The 13632-nt window shown below is 35.8% G+C and overlaps 1 protein-coding gene across 4 annotated transcripts in view; it reads left to right on the forward strand.

Annotated features, from left to right (window-relative positions):
• The window catches only part of OXR1 (oxidation resistance 1), a 481493-nt gene that overhangs the window by 371232 nt on the left and 96629 nt on the right, over positions 1-13632 (forward strand). The gene's annotated exons all lie outside the window — the stretch shown is intronic.

Genomic DNA, 13632 nt, shown 5'->3' on the forward strand with positions numbered 1-13632 from the left:
TTCTCAAAGAAATCATTAAAACTGTAGCAAATACACCCTATGTTTGATCACAGTATCTGAAAGACTACCCAACATACTTTTATACAGTTTCCAAAATCTGACTAGAAAGTATGCATATTATAATTGACTTTATGCATGTTCTGTAAAATTGCTGAGGCAAAAATCCATTTCAATATTCTTTTACTAAAGTTTTGAGAAAATATTGCAAGGTAATACTTTAGAAGTTGTCAGATACTTGCATCATGCTAATGGCATTCACAACATACAAATTTGCTAGCTAAAGTAGCATCATCCTATTAGCAAAAAAACTGTTTTGATGCAGCCATCTTCTCCCTTTGCCATGTGGGCTTCTATCACACCTTTCTTCAGAACCAGATTTCTCTTGTGCTAATTGCAGCTAAGTCAAACTGGTGCCAAGAGGACTTCAGGGAGCAGGGTGTCTTATTTGGGACCACATAGATTTTGAAGCTATTAGAGAAAATGTGGGGCTGAAAGATAAAGCAGAAAAAGATGTCAATAAGTGGCTATAGCCTGCCCACAACTTCTCTGTAATGAAATGTCAGGATCAATAGATGCATGTTATCTCCAGCCACACTACTAAAGTGCAAATGTGAAAGAATATTCAATATTATTTTAGCTAGAATGAAATAAGGCTTTCTTATTTCAATATTATTCAGTATTCAATACTATTTTAGCTTTATTCTTTTATTTGTTTATTATTTATTTTATTATTTTAGCTAGAATGAAATAAGGATAGACTATATAAGTTGCCCAAGGCCTGATACATTTGGGGAGTGCTTAATCTTTCCCAACATCTACAAGGTCTGGGTTTCTCAGCCAGAGCACCACTGACCTTAGAAGTGGGATGACTCTTTGTCACGGGGACTGTCCTGGGCGCTGTAGTATCTTAAGCCGCATCTGTAGCCTTCTTCACCTGCTAGATGCCAGTAACATACCCTCATATGACAACCAAAAATACCTCCAGATACTCATGTATATTCCCTGAAGGTAGGGTTGACACATTTAGCAAGTAAAAATAGAGGACACCAGTGTAAATTTGAATTTCTGCTAAACAGTAAAAAACTTTCTGGTATAAGTATGGTCAATACAACATTTGGCATAAGCTTGTATTAAAAAAGTATTCCTTCTTTATCTAAAATTCCAATTTAATCCTATCTATGTTTTATCCAGGAGCCCTACTGAAAGGCAAAATTGCCCATGATTGAAATCCCTTCAGTAAATTAAGAACCTTGAAACTGGAAAGACTCTTGACTAGCCTAATTGACAATGTTGCTTTCTTTAACTTCTCTGACTCCAGTAATTTTGTTTGCAAAAGGGAGCTTGTTAATCTTCCTTGTAGGGATGGGTGTGAGATCTAAAGGAAATAATGTATGAAAAACCAGTACATGCCTGGCATAGTAAACAATTGATGTATGTTCGCTGTTACTATCTAATGATCCCTCACATGATAGTGTCGCGATAGTTACTGGTCTCTGGACTTTTCACTAATACAGAAGACTGTATTAAGGGGACAGCAGGAACCCTGAAGTGATTCTTAATCTTGGCTGTACATTAAAATCACCTGGGGAGTGTTCTCTCTGATGTCTGTATCCTGCTCTGACAGATTTGGATTTTGTGGATCTGGAGTATGGTGTGAGCACTGGGATTTTCAAAAGCTCCACAAGGAGTCTTAAAATGTGTAGCTGCAACTGAGATCCACTCTTTGAGAGAAATGTATTGAATAATTGTTACTCCTTAATAATGAAGACAGGGAGTAAACTCGACTAAAGTCATCTGATTATTGGGTCATAGAAAAGTGGGTTGAGATCTGAGTTAGAGAAAAGATGGGCATGATCTCATTCATTCAACAAATATAGTATCTGAATGCCTATAGTATGTTCCAGGTCATGTTCTAAACAGTGAATGGAGTTCCTGTCCTTGTTGAATGCTACTAGAGAGAGAATAGTAGCAGAGAGAACAGTACGATATTTTAATCTAATATTAAAACTAGAATAAGGCGTTCATGAGAGAGGGTAGCGTTCCAAAAACATGAAACTCATGAATGATCGTAATGAGAAAGCAAAATGGGTAGAAACCAGTATGACTTGACAGGATGTTCTCTGAGCTTAGTTCTTAGAAGAGATAAAAGTAGGAAGGGCGTAATAACAAGGACAAGTAAAAGGATGGCATAAATTGTATAAAAGAGTGTCAGAAAGGTCAAAACATAAAATAAGGTTTTAGAAACACCAAAGACATAAACTAGAGCCATTCTTTGAAAAGGGAAATCCTAGAATAGAAGAGAACAAGAAGGAAGTATGAGGTTCTCTTTTTGAGGAAGATGTACATTGTTTAACAGATGATTAAAAGGCAGAACAAGTGTAATGCTTATTATGTTTTCTTTTTCTCAGTTAAAAGAATGAGATTCTAGAAAGTATAAAACAAAAACTGTGAAATAGAAATTGCAGCATAAGGTAGGTAAGCATATAGTGAAAGACCACTCATGTTCACTTTACCTGAATTTATAACCTCTTGGACCAGGAAACTAAGGATATTTTCATATGTGGTCACAGAACCTTTGGTAGTTAATAGGAATGATAAGTACTTATGAAAATTATACTCCCTTTTATAACAATCCTCAAAACATATATAATGGCTTAAATACAAGAGAAGCTTATTTCTTGTTCAAGTTTGAATTTGGTGTTCCTGAATGGTAGGTGGCTGTTCTGTAAGGGTGGATTCTGGGATCCAGGTTCCTTCTGTCTTGTGGCTCTGCCATCTTTAATAAGTGGCTTGTCAGGTGTGCTCATGCTCATCTGCTTCCAGGCTGTGGAGAGGAAAAGGCGATGGAGGGTCACCAATGGGATGCTTCTGTGCAGCAGGCCTGGAGGTAGCACACATTACTTTTATGGTCTTTCCATTGGCTAGAACCTGGTCACTTGGGCACCCAGATTGAAAACAAAGCTGGAAGGTGCAGTGCGCCAAGTAAGAATAATAATCAAGTCTGCTGACACTCACCTGTCTTTACTCAGATAATCACAAATCTGCCAGAGAACTATAGTTGGATGAATAATTCAAAATTCAAAAAATGGAGTTGAAATGGAATTGAAGATATAAAAACAACACAGGTTTGAAACCACTTGGCAGGAAAAAAACTGTGGTCAATTGGAGTCTGCACCTCATTTTCTTCTGCATTTTAGAAAGGCATTTAAAAAAGCAGTTGACCCTGAAACAACAGAGGTTTGAACTGCATGAGTCCACTTGTATGTGTTTTTTCCCCCAATATATTGGAAATATTGGGGGGGATTTGCAACAATTTGAAAAATGTTTTCTTTCCTCTGTTGTAGTTTATTGTAGGAATACAGTATATAATACATATAACATACAAAATACATGTTAATGAACTGTTTATGTTATTGGCTTCTGGTCGACAATAGGCTCTTACGAGTTTTTTGGCAGAGTCAAAAGTTACACACAAATTTTTGACTGATGGAGATCTGTGTCTCTAAACCCACATTGTTCAAGGGTCAGCTGTACATGACATTGTTGATAAATGAGAACTACATGATGTATCATTCAGTGGATTCATACTTCCTCAGATAACTGTTTCTAGGTAATCATTGTCAACCATGAAAGCATGTTTGTGCTCTGCCCTGTGACTCTCCTTGCCTATGTGTCATTAAATATTTTTCTGAACAGTTTGAATAGAGACAAATCTTTGTCTGACTCAAAGAGATATAGGATGATACTGCAAATGAAAGAATCAAGAATAGTTTCAAAAATGAACATCAGTCAGCAAAATTTTCTGAAAACAGCAAGGGAGTAAATATTTTAGACTTTTGGGTCATAGGTCTCTGTCACATACAGTCATCTCTGCTGTGGCAGCCCAAAAACAGCCATAGATAATACATTAGAGGACAGGTTTGGTGGTGTTCCAGTGAAACAAAATTTACAAAATAGCTGCCACGACAGATTTGATCCATAGGCCATATCTTGCTGAACTCTGATCTAGAAATAAAGGCTGAAATCATAAGACAATAAATCTAATAAATGTGTTCATATAAGACCAAGGAACAGGGAACCTAACACTGTACAAATGTGATTTCCTTTCTAATCACAACAGAGTTCCATGATAAACATTATTAAAGCTAATCTCAAAAATAAATTGTTCAACCTAGCTTTCATATTTGGAAAACACTTTATGGGACATCATGCCACTTCAACAAATGTTTGGGCAAATCGAAAGAGTCCCAGTGAATTGCTCAAGTCAATGATGGTGCACTTGATATATGGCAGCACTTCCTGCAGGAAAGCCCTGGATTCCTCTGGCTCTGTTCTCATCTAAGTGTGTGACCTTGAGAGATTCACTTGACTTGTGTGGGCCTTGACTGCCAAATCAACAAAAACAAGTCTCAACTTGATAAACACCAAGGCCACTCTCAGGTCAAATAGGGCTGTTATTAAAATATTAAAGGCATCAGATGAAAGAGAATTGAGGCTTATCCTTTGTAGGTCTAAAAGCAATTCTTTTCAAACTTTTTCTAGTACAGTTTTACATAAAACCAACATATAAAATATAAAAAAAGGATTTTATGAGCATACATGTGTTCTTCAAGTTCAAATTTATAATATTTAATGGTAATTGCTTGTCGGGTCCCTTCCCTGTCTCTGACCCACAGATGAGGGAAGAGACGCGATTGTTCTTCGAAGACCTAAGGACCAGCCAGGGGACTCAAGGTGTCACAGCACAAGAGTGGTGCTGAGAAGGCAGCTCTCGTATTTATTGATGAAATGGTTGTTAACAACAATATTGGGGTTTCCATGCGCCATCATTAATTAAGTCCAACACTCAGCAGTTTCACCTTTTGAAGGATAATGAACAAATCCTCATGGTGAACGAACACAGAAACTCTTTCTCTCTTGGCTACTGTTTCTGTCTTAACTATGAATCATGAACCATAAACAAACCATCAAGGCAAAAGTGCTTATACATATAATTCTTATACTTTATATATAAATTCCATATAAAGTCCCACATTGCTTCTTCACTTTATTCCATTTCAGTTTATAAAAGTTTTTCATAGGAACACTCTGCTTTTGGATAGTGGGAAAAACCTGTATTAATTTTGCACATATAATAAAAATAAATGTTAATTAAGCATTTGCAAATATATCATTCAGGGTAGGTAAGTGTATGCTATGGCTTCAAATGAACCCCCAGACCTTGGTGGCTTGCTCTGTTAAGTGTTTATTTTTTATTTATTTCTTGCTCATTTTGCATGTCCAATTCAGGTTGAGGTTGCTGGCAGCAGGGGTTGGGGGAGTCTCTGATCCACAATCCACATAGTTTTCTCAGGGATCCAGATTATTGGAGATGGCTCCATCATCTCATAAGTGCACCATCTGGAGCAGGTAATATTCTTGGCTGCCGAGGCAGGGCCGTACAAAACACTGGCTGTTTTAAACGAGGCTGTTCTTTACATACATGAACATAAAACACATATGTCACTCCTGCTCAGTGTTTGCTAAAACTAGTCTTGTGTCCCTATTTCAGAAATTAATGTGTGATTCACATGAACTAAATATGAAAAAGCACTTGGAAGAACTATAAAGGAGCATATCTCAAAAATGGCTTATAATACAAAATGCAGGTTCCTGAGCCCCACTCTACAATCCTGGAATCAGAATCCTTGATATATAGTTGGGAAATCTGCATTTGTAAAAAGGTTCCACAGCTGACTCTTTTTATCAACAGGAAGCTATTGCTCTGAACAAGGAGCATGATTTTAAAGTACAGGAAATGCAACAATTAGATCTATGGATTTAAGATTCCCCTGGCTGCAGTGTTGGAGATGGATTAAAGAGGGAGAAAGTAGAAGCTGGGAGATTACAAATCATACAACATACAGGGTTTAATGAGCCAACATAAATGCATGTGCTTATAAATCATGCAAAATGTTATGAGCAGAACCAGCTCAGTCTGAGACCTAACAATTTTGTGGTAAATTTCTCTGTGTATTTTAAGAATCTCTGCCCCACTTTTTCTTTCCTTGACTCCCAGAAAACCAGCAGGATAGGCACAAAGTAACTGTCTACCAGTTCTTGTTCAGTTCATTCAATAATGTTTGCATGTTACTGCTGCTGAAGGGAGTGTTTGTAGAGCCATCTTAGCACCCACAGGAGCCCCTGGAGAGTGGGGAGTGAGGCATGGGGTAAGTGGGTGTAGCCTTCTTCCCTTCTGAGAGGTGGTTGGAAGTGGTCAAACTTTCCTTCATGCCTGTAAAGGACAGCACAGAATCTGGTTACAATGCTCCATCTGCTGCCTTCTGAGAAGACTGAGAATTAGGAGTGTATCTTCAGTGGGAGAAAATGAAAACTATGTGATTCTTTTGAAAATGAGACCTGTCTGGTCAGCACTGGCTTATTTAAGGATTGACCATCCAGGTTTGGATTTCTCTTCCTATTTGCTGCCTGGACTTTGGCCGATTCACCTGGCATTATTAGCGTCTTTCTCATTGTGTTTGGGATGAGGTGGTGGAGAGTCAGGGAACCCCCATACACTCTGGGAAGAAGAGTAGTCTCTTCCTTTTAAATAGTATCCTCAGCACTTAGCAGTTTGCTGCTCATGTACCATGGCTGAAACAAGTGGAATATTGATGAGAACTTGGCATTGCTTCCCAGCATTTTCTCTAAAAGAGATGGATGGACTTGTAGACACGATCTCTTTTTACTGCCATGCTTCATTCTGTCTTGTATTGATAGAGCTCAGGTTTCAGTCTCCTCACCCCCAAATAGGAGGAAAAAAAACAAAAACAAAAACAAAAATACTTAAATGTCAACTATGGTTTGAAGCTGGAAACTGGATTTTTGGCATAAAAGCAATACATCAACAAGATTGAGTCTCTCCCAAATTAATTTGCTCATTTTCTTTATGTGTTTATATTTTTATAATACATTTTTTAAAAAAATACAGAGCAAACATAGGGACATTATTTCTAATACATTCTAAATGACACCTCTCAAAAATATAAATATTATATAACCATGAAATATTTACTATCAATACCTAAAATTAATATATTACAGCATTTAATATCCAAATGCTACACATCCAAATGCTTCACTTTTGATATATTTTAGAGTAAGAATATGAAGTATCAAAATTCTATTCAATAAACACAAATAAGAAGCTACAGCGACATATAAATACCAAATATAGAATAAAGAGAAAAGAAGTGGAACAATGGTAGCGAGGAAGAGTCCAGAAAGATAAAGACAGAGGGTAGACTACTTCCTGGCCATGCCTGCAGTCTCATCTGTAGAAACACACCCTCTGCTATGATCGCTCACAGAGCACAGGCAGAGAAAGAAAACACCCAGCAGTAGAAAAAAAATGTGAATGTTTGTCTTTATAACATAACATTCCTGTTTGGGGATTTGATTGGCTATTGATCCTAAAGACTTTTAAAGCCTTGTTCAGTTTTTACAACTTTGGGCATCAATATAATTACCCCTTGGCACTTGTTCAGTGAGCTCAGTGAAACTGATCCAAAGCCTTAAGCTGCCACATTGTAGGTATGGAGTATTTGGGACTGTATTTAGATACTTGTAAACATAATTTTTTTTTAAATTTCATTTTGGTATCATTAATCTACAGTTACATGAAGGACATTATGTTTACTAGGCTCCCCCCTTCACCAAGTCCCCCCCACATCCCCATTCACAGTCACTGTCCATCAACATAGTAAGATGATGTAAAATCACTACTTGTCTTCTCTGTGTTGCACAGCCCTCCCCGTGCCCCCCCAACACTATACATGCTAATCGTAATGCCCCCTTTCTTTTTTTCTCGCCCTTATCCCTCCCTTCCCACCTGTCCTCCCCAGTCCCTTTCCTTTTGGTAACTATTAGTCCATTCTTGGGTTCTGTGCTTCTGCTGCTGTTTTGTTCCTTTAGTTTTCTTTTGTTCTTATACCCCACATATGAGTGAAATCATTTGGTACTTGTCTTTCTCCACCTGGCTTTTGTAATCATAATTTTTGATGGGATAAAAAATGTTGTCTTGAAATATGGTAAGTTGATGTCAGTTATTGTGACCTGAGTTTTAATTATAATTCTCAGTGCTGGTATTCCTGGGCCCTTGCTTGATGTGACTACCAATGTGTCTTAATCCTGACAAGTGTGGTACATAAAACTTTTAGACAGTTTTCAAATTGAGAAAAAATTAGTTGGTTTTCAGTAGGGCTTGTAATGATTATACCTACGGTTGGCCTCTACACAGCGGAATTTGTTTTTAATTAATATTAACTATTCTTTCCCATTCAACTGAAAAGCCATATTAAATCCTTAGCATATACTCCTCAGTGCTAGATTCATTCCTTTGCTTTTTCACACTTATAAAACCTCTTTGATTAGTGTCAGTCCATTTTATTGATTCTGTCAGTGATTCTGCTTATCACATCAGAAATTTGAGTGCTGACATTTTTATCCCACAAAATATTTGCCAGGTACACATCAGATGATTTCCAGGATTTGATAAATTTGTCCCTGAGAAGTGAAAGAAAGAGAATGACTTTCCCAAACAAACAAAAGCTGAGGGAGTTTATCACCACCAGACATGTCTTACAAAATATGCTCCAAGGAGTTCCTCAAGCTGAAGTGAAAGTGCTAATTGATAACATAAAAACATATGAAAATATAAAACAGACCAGTAAAGGTACGAACTTAATCAAATTCAGAATACTCTGATATATGGTTGTGCGTTAGTCACTTAACTATAGTAAAAATATTAAAGGACATTGTTTTGAACCAAATGGACCTAACAGGTGTATACATAACAGTCCCTCCAAGAGCAGAATACACATTCTTCTCAAGCACACATGGAACATTCTCTAGGACAGATCATATCTTAAGCCACAAAACAATTTTCAGAAAATTGAAAAGGGTTGAAGTTATACAAAGTATCTTTCCTGACCAAAATGACATGAAACTAGAAATCAATAGCAGGAAGAAAACAGGAAAGTTCACCAATATGTGGAAATTAAACAACATGCTCCTTAACAACCTATGAGTTGAAGAAAAAATCAAAAGGAAATCATAAAGTATCTTGAAACAAAAGAAAGTGGGAACATAACATACCAAAATTTATTGGCTGCAGCAAAATCAGTACTAAGAGGGAAATTATAGTGATAAAATTCTACATTAAAAAAAGAGAAGGATATCAAACAATCTAAAGTTACACTTTAAGGAACTGAAAAAGAAGAACACACAGTCCAAGTTAGTGGAACGAAAGAAAGAACAAAGACCCCAGTAAGTAAATGAAATGGAGATCAGAAAAACATTAGAAAAGATCAATGAAACTAAGAGTAGATTTTTTGGAAAAGATAAACAAAATTGAGAAACATTTAGCTGGGCTAAGAAAAAGAGAGATGACTCTAATTAATAAAACCAGAAATGAAGGAAGTGGCATTACAAGTGACAGTGCACAAATACAAAACTCGTAAGCAGCTACTGTGAATAATTATATGCCAATAAATTGGATAACATAGGAGAAATGGATAAATTTTCAGAAACACACAGCCTACTAAGACTGAATTATAGAGATATAGAAAATCCAAACAGACCAATAATAAGTTAAGGAGACTGAATCAGTAATCAAAACATCCCAAAAAGAAATTACAGTACCAAATAGTTTCACTGGTGAATTCTACCAAACATGTAAAGGAGAACTGACACCAGTCCTTCTCAAACTCTTCAAAAAGCTGAAGAGGGAACACACACAAATTCACTTTATGAGGCCAGCATTATCCTAATACCAAAGCCAGATTAGGACTCTATAAGAAAAGAAAACTACAGGATAATATCTCTGATGAATATAGATGCAAAAATTAACAAAATACTAGCAAACCAAATTTGACAGTGCCATTAAAAGATTATGATCAAGTGGGATTTAACCCTGAGATTTAAGAATGGTTCAACATATACAAATGGTAAATGTTATACACCACATTAGTAGAATGAAAGATAAAAATCATATGATCATCTCAATAGATGCAGAAAAAGAATTTGACAAAATTCAATATTCTTGCATGACAAACTGTCGACAAATTGCCTACAAAAGGAATATACTTCAATATAGTAGAGGCCATGTATATGACAAGCCCACAGCTAACATCACACTCAATGTTCAGTGAAGAGTTGAAAGCTTTTCCTCTAAGATCAGGAAGAAGACAACGTACCGACTGTTACCATTCCTATTCATCATAATCCTGGGAGTTCTAGCCAGACAATAAATTAAAAGGCACCCAAATCAGAAAGGAAGAAGTAAAATTGTGTCTATTTGCAGATGACATGATCCTATATAGAGATAACCCTATAGACTCAATGAAAGTACTTTTAAAACTAACAAACAAATTTTGCAAAGTTGCAGGATACAACTTAACATAAAAATTCAGTGGCATTCATGTATGCTGACAATAAACTATCTGAGAAAGAAATAAAACAATTCCATTTATAGTAACATCAAAAATAATGAAATACTTAGGAATAAATTTACCAAGGAGGTGAAAGATCTCTATTCCAAAAACTACAAGGCATTGATTAAAGAAACTGAATAAGACACAAGCAAATAGAAAGATGTTTATTTATTCATAGGAATAAAACAATCCTAAAATTCATATGAAACTGCATGGAACTTGAAATAGCCAAAGCAATCCTGAGAAAGAAGAACAAAACTGGATGCATTACACTTCTTGACTTCAACTATATTACAAAGTTACAGTATCCAAAGAGTATAGTACTGGCATAAAAACAGACACACAGACCAACTGAATGAAATCAAGATTCTAGGAATAAACCATCAACTAATATTTGACAAGGGAACTAAGAATACTTAATGGGGAAAGAACAATATCTTTATATATAGGATGCTGGTAAAACTGGGCATTCACATGCAAAGGAATGAAGTTTAACCCCTGTCTATATGGAATTACCATATGATCCAGCAATTGCACTTCTTGGTATATCCTAAGGAAATGAAATCACTATCTAGAAGAGGTATCTGCACCTTTATGTTCACTGCAGGATTATTGACAGTAGCCAAGACATGGAAACAACCTACATGTCCATCATTGGATGAATGGATAAAGATGTGATTATGTATGTGTATGTATACACAAAATGGAATAGTCATAAAAAAAGGAAGAAAATTCTGCCATTTACAACAACATAAATGGAATTTGAGGGTATTATGCTAAATGAAGTAAGTGAGGCAAAGGAAGGCAAATGCTATGTGATCTCACTTGTGGAATCTAAAAGAGCTGAACTCATAGAGACAGAGAGGAATCATGGTTGCCAGGGGCTGGGGAAATGGTGAGATGTTGCTCAAATGGCACAAACTTCCAATTTTAAGATGAATAAGTTCTGGGTATCTAATGTATAGCATGGTGAGTATAGTTAACAGTAGTGTAATTATATACTTGGAAGTTACTAAATCTTATGTTCTCATCACACACACACACACACACACAAACATACAAGGTAATTATGTGAGTTGATGCGGTGTTAAGTAACATTATTGTGGTAATCATGCCATATGATTTATACATGTGTATATATATATAATTTTATCAAATATAATGTATACCATAAATTTACAGTTATATTTTTTAAAAAAGAACCAACAAATCCACTCATAAGTATATATTCAAAAGAACTGAAAATCTATGTCCATAAAAAATTTTGTAGATAGATGTGCATAGAAACATTATTCTTAATAGCCAAAAGAGTGGGAACAATCCAAATGTCCATCAACTTATGAGTGAGTAAATAAAATGTGATCCATACAATGGAATATTATTTGGCAAAAAACAGGAGTGAAGTACTAATACATGCTGCAACATGAATAAGCCTCAGAAACATCAAATTAAGTGAAAGAAGCCAGGCACCAAAGATCAGCTATTGTATGATTCCACAGAGACAAAAAGTAGATTGGTAGTTGCCTGTGACTGAGATTGGGAATGGGGTTGACTGAAATGTATATGAGATTTCTTTTTGGGGTGATAAAAGTGTTCAAAAATAAGATTTTGGTGATGGTTTAACAACTGTGTAAATACACTAACCACCACTTGCTTGTATGCTTTTGACAGGTGAATTATATGGTTTGTAAATCATGTCAATAAAGGTATTTTAAAAATGAGGCGAAGGGTTCCTGGAGGAGCTATGCATGGTATGTAAGGAAACTGTTTTCTAAGGGTAGAATTATGTAGATGATATAGGTAGAATAAGGGGCAAGGACCAGAGTGGAAAGAGAGGAAATTAATACAAGAGAGAGGAATAATAAGGCTGGCAAGTCGTAAGCACATAAAACAGACTAAGTTCAATAATTAATTTGGAGGAGAGGTATGGACAGGGGTAAAGACTTCCTCCTGAGTCAAAATATAGAGAAGAAGAAATTTTAAAATGTAGAGAAACATTTTACATTGTAAAATGAAGAGAAAAGGGGAAGAAAAGTGGGAGTGTGTGTATTAGACCGCCTGTGATTTTCTGGGCCATGTAACATGTTCAAGTGATGAATCTGGTAACTTCACAAGAATGCTGACAGTTCAACAACAAATGCGAAAAAGAAAACATTATATGAGTAAGAGGATTTTGGAGACATTACAGATGAGCTGAATTTAAAACAAAATTTATAAAGCACTTAATAATCAAGGTCATACATTTTTCTCCAGTAGCTCTAGTTGTCCACAAAATAGCAGCAGAAAAAATTGATGGATTAACTGCCTGTAAACTGTATTTGAACTGGTAGAGTACAGCTTAATGCTACAGGTTGGATATAAAAGTGCAGATTTAATCAGGTATAAAAAAAAGTCAAACACTTGGATATGATTATCACAAACTAAATGGCAAATTTCAAGATGTAAAACATAACTAAGAAAAAAATTTCAATTTGGTTAATCAGGATTAGACCTTAAGTCATTGAAATTAGATTTTTAAAGTTCACTAAGCCTGAGACCTTACAAGTGGTGGTAAGAATGATAACGCTTCCTTATCAAATGGAAATCTCAGAAAACCAGGAGCCACTTCTAGCAAATGAGTCTGTAAGAGGTACATAAGGAAGTCTGGAGCAGTGCTTTCCCAAGCAGCACATCTAAACATATGGATGATTGCAGAATATGCTGATTCCTGGGTTCTTTCTTATAAACCCTGTGAATTACACTCTTGGGATACAGCTAGACATTATTTTAAATCAGATATTAAGGTGATGCAGATGTTAGAATGAAATTTATCCAACCTAGTAATGATTTTACACTGAAAATGATGATGGTGGGAAATATCAAACAATTTTTTAAGAAGGGGGAAGGAGGATAATCTTTAAAGTTTTGGCAAAAAGCTTAAGTTCTTGAAATTTTCTGGACTCCGTTATTTGGTATGATTAACTCTTTAACTTCCTCGGCAATTCAAACCTTTTCTTCGAATACGTTAATAAATTGGTAATTCCAAGAAAGAAGGCTTATGTATTTAATGTGTGGGAAAAGCTGAAAGAGCTGTAAACAGATGTGAAAGGACAATAACCAGGTCTCACAGGGAACAAAATCAGGTACTAAATATCTGTCAAAAGCTATTGCTCTTTCTCTG

Source organism: Manis javanica, chromosome 2 (genome assembly GCF_040802235.1).
Source record: "Manis javanica isolate MJ-LG chromosome 2, MJ_LKY, whole genome shotgun sequence".
Classification (NCBI taxonomy): domain Eukaryota; kingdom Metazoa; phylum Chordata; class Mammalia; order Pholidota; family Manidae; genus Manis; species Manis javanica.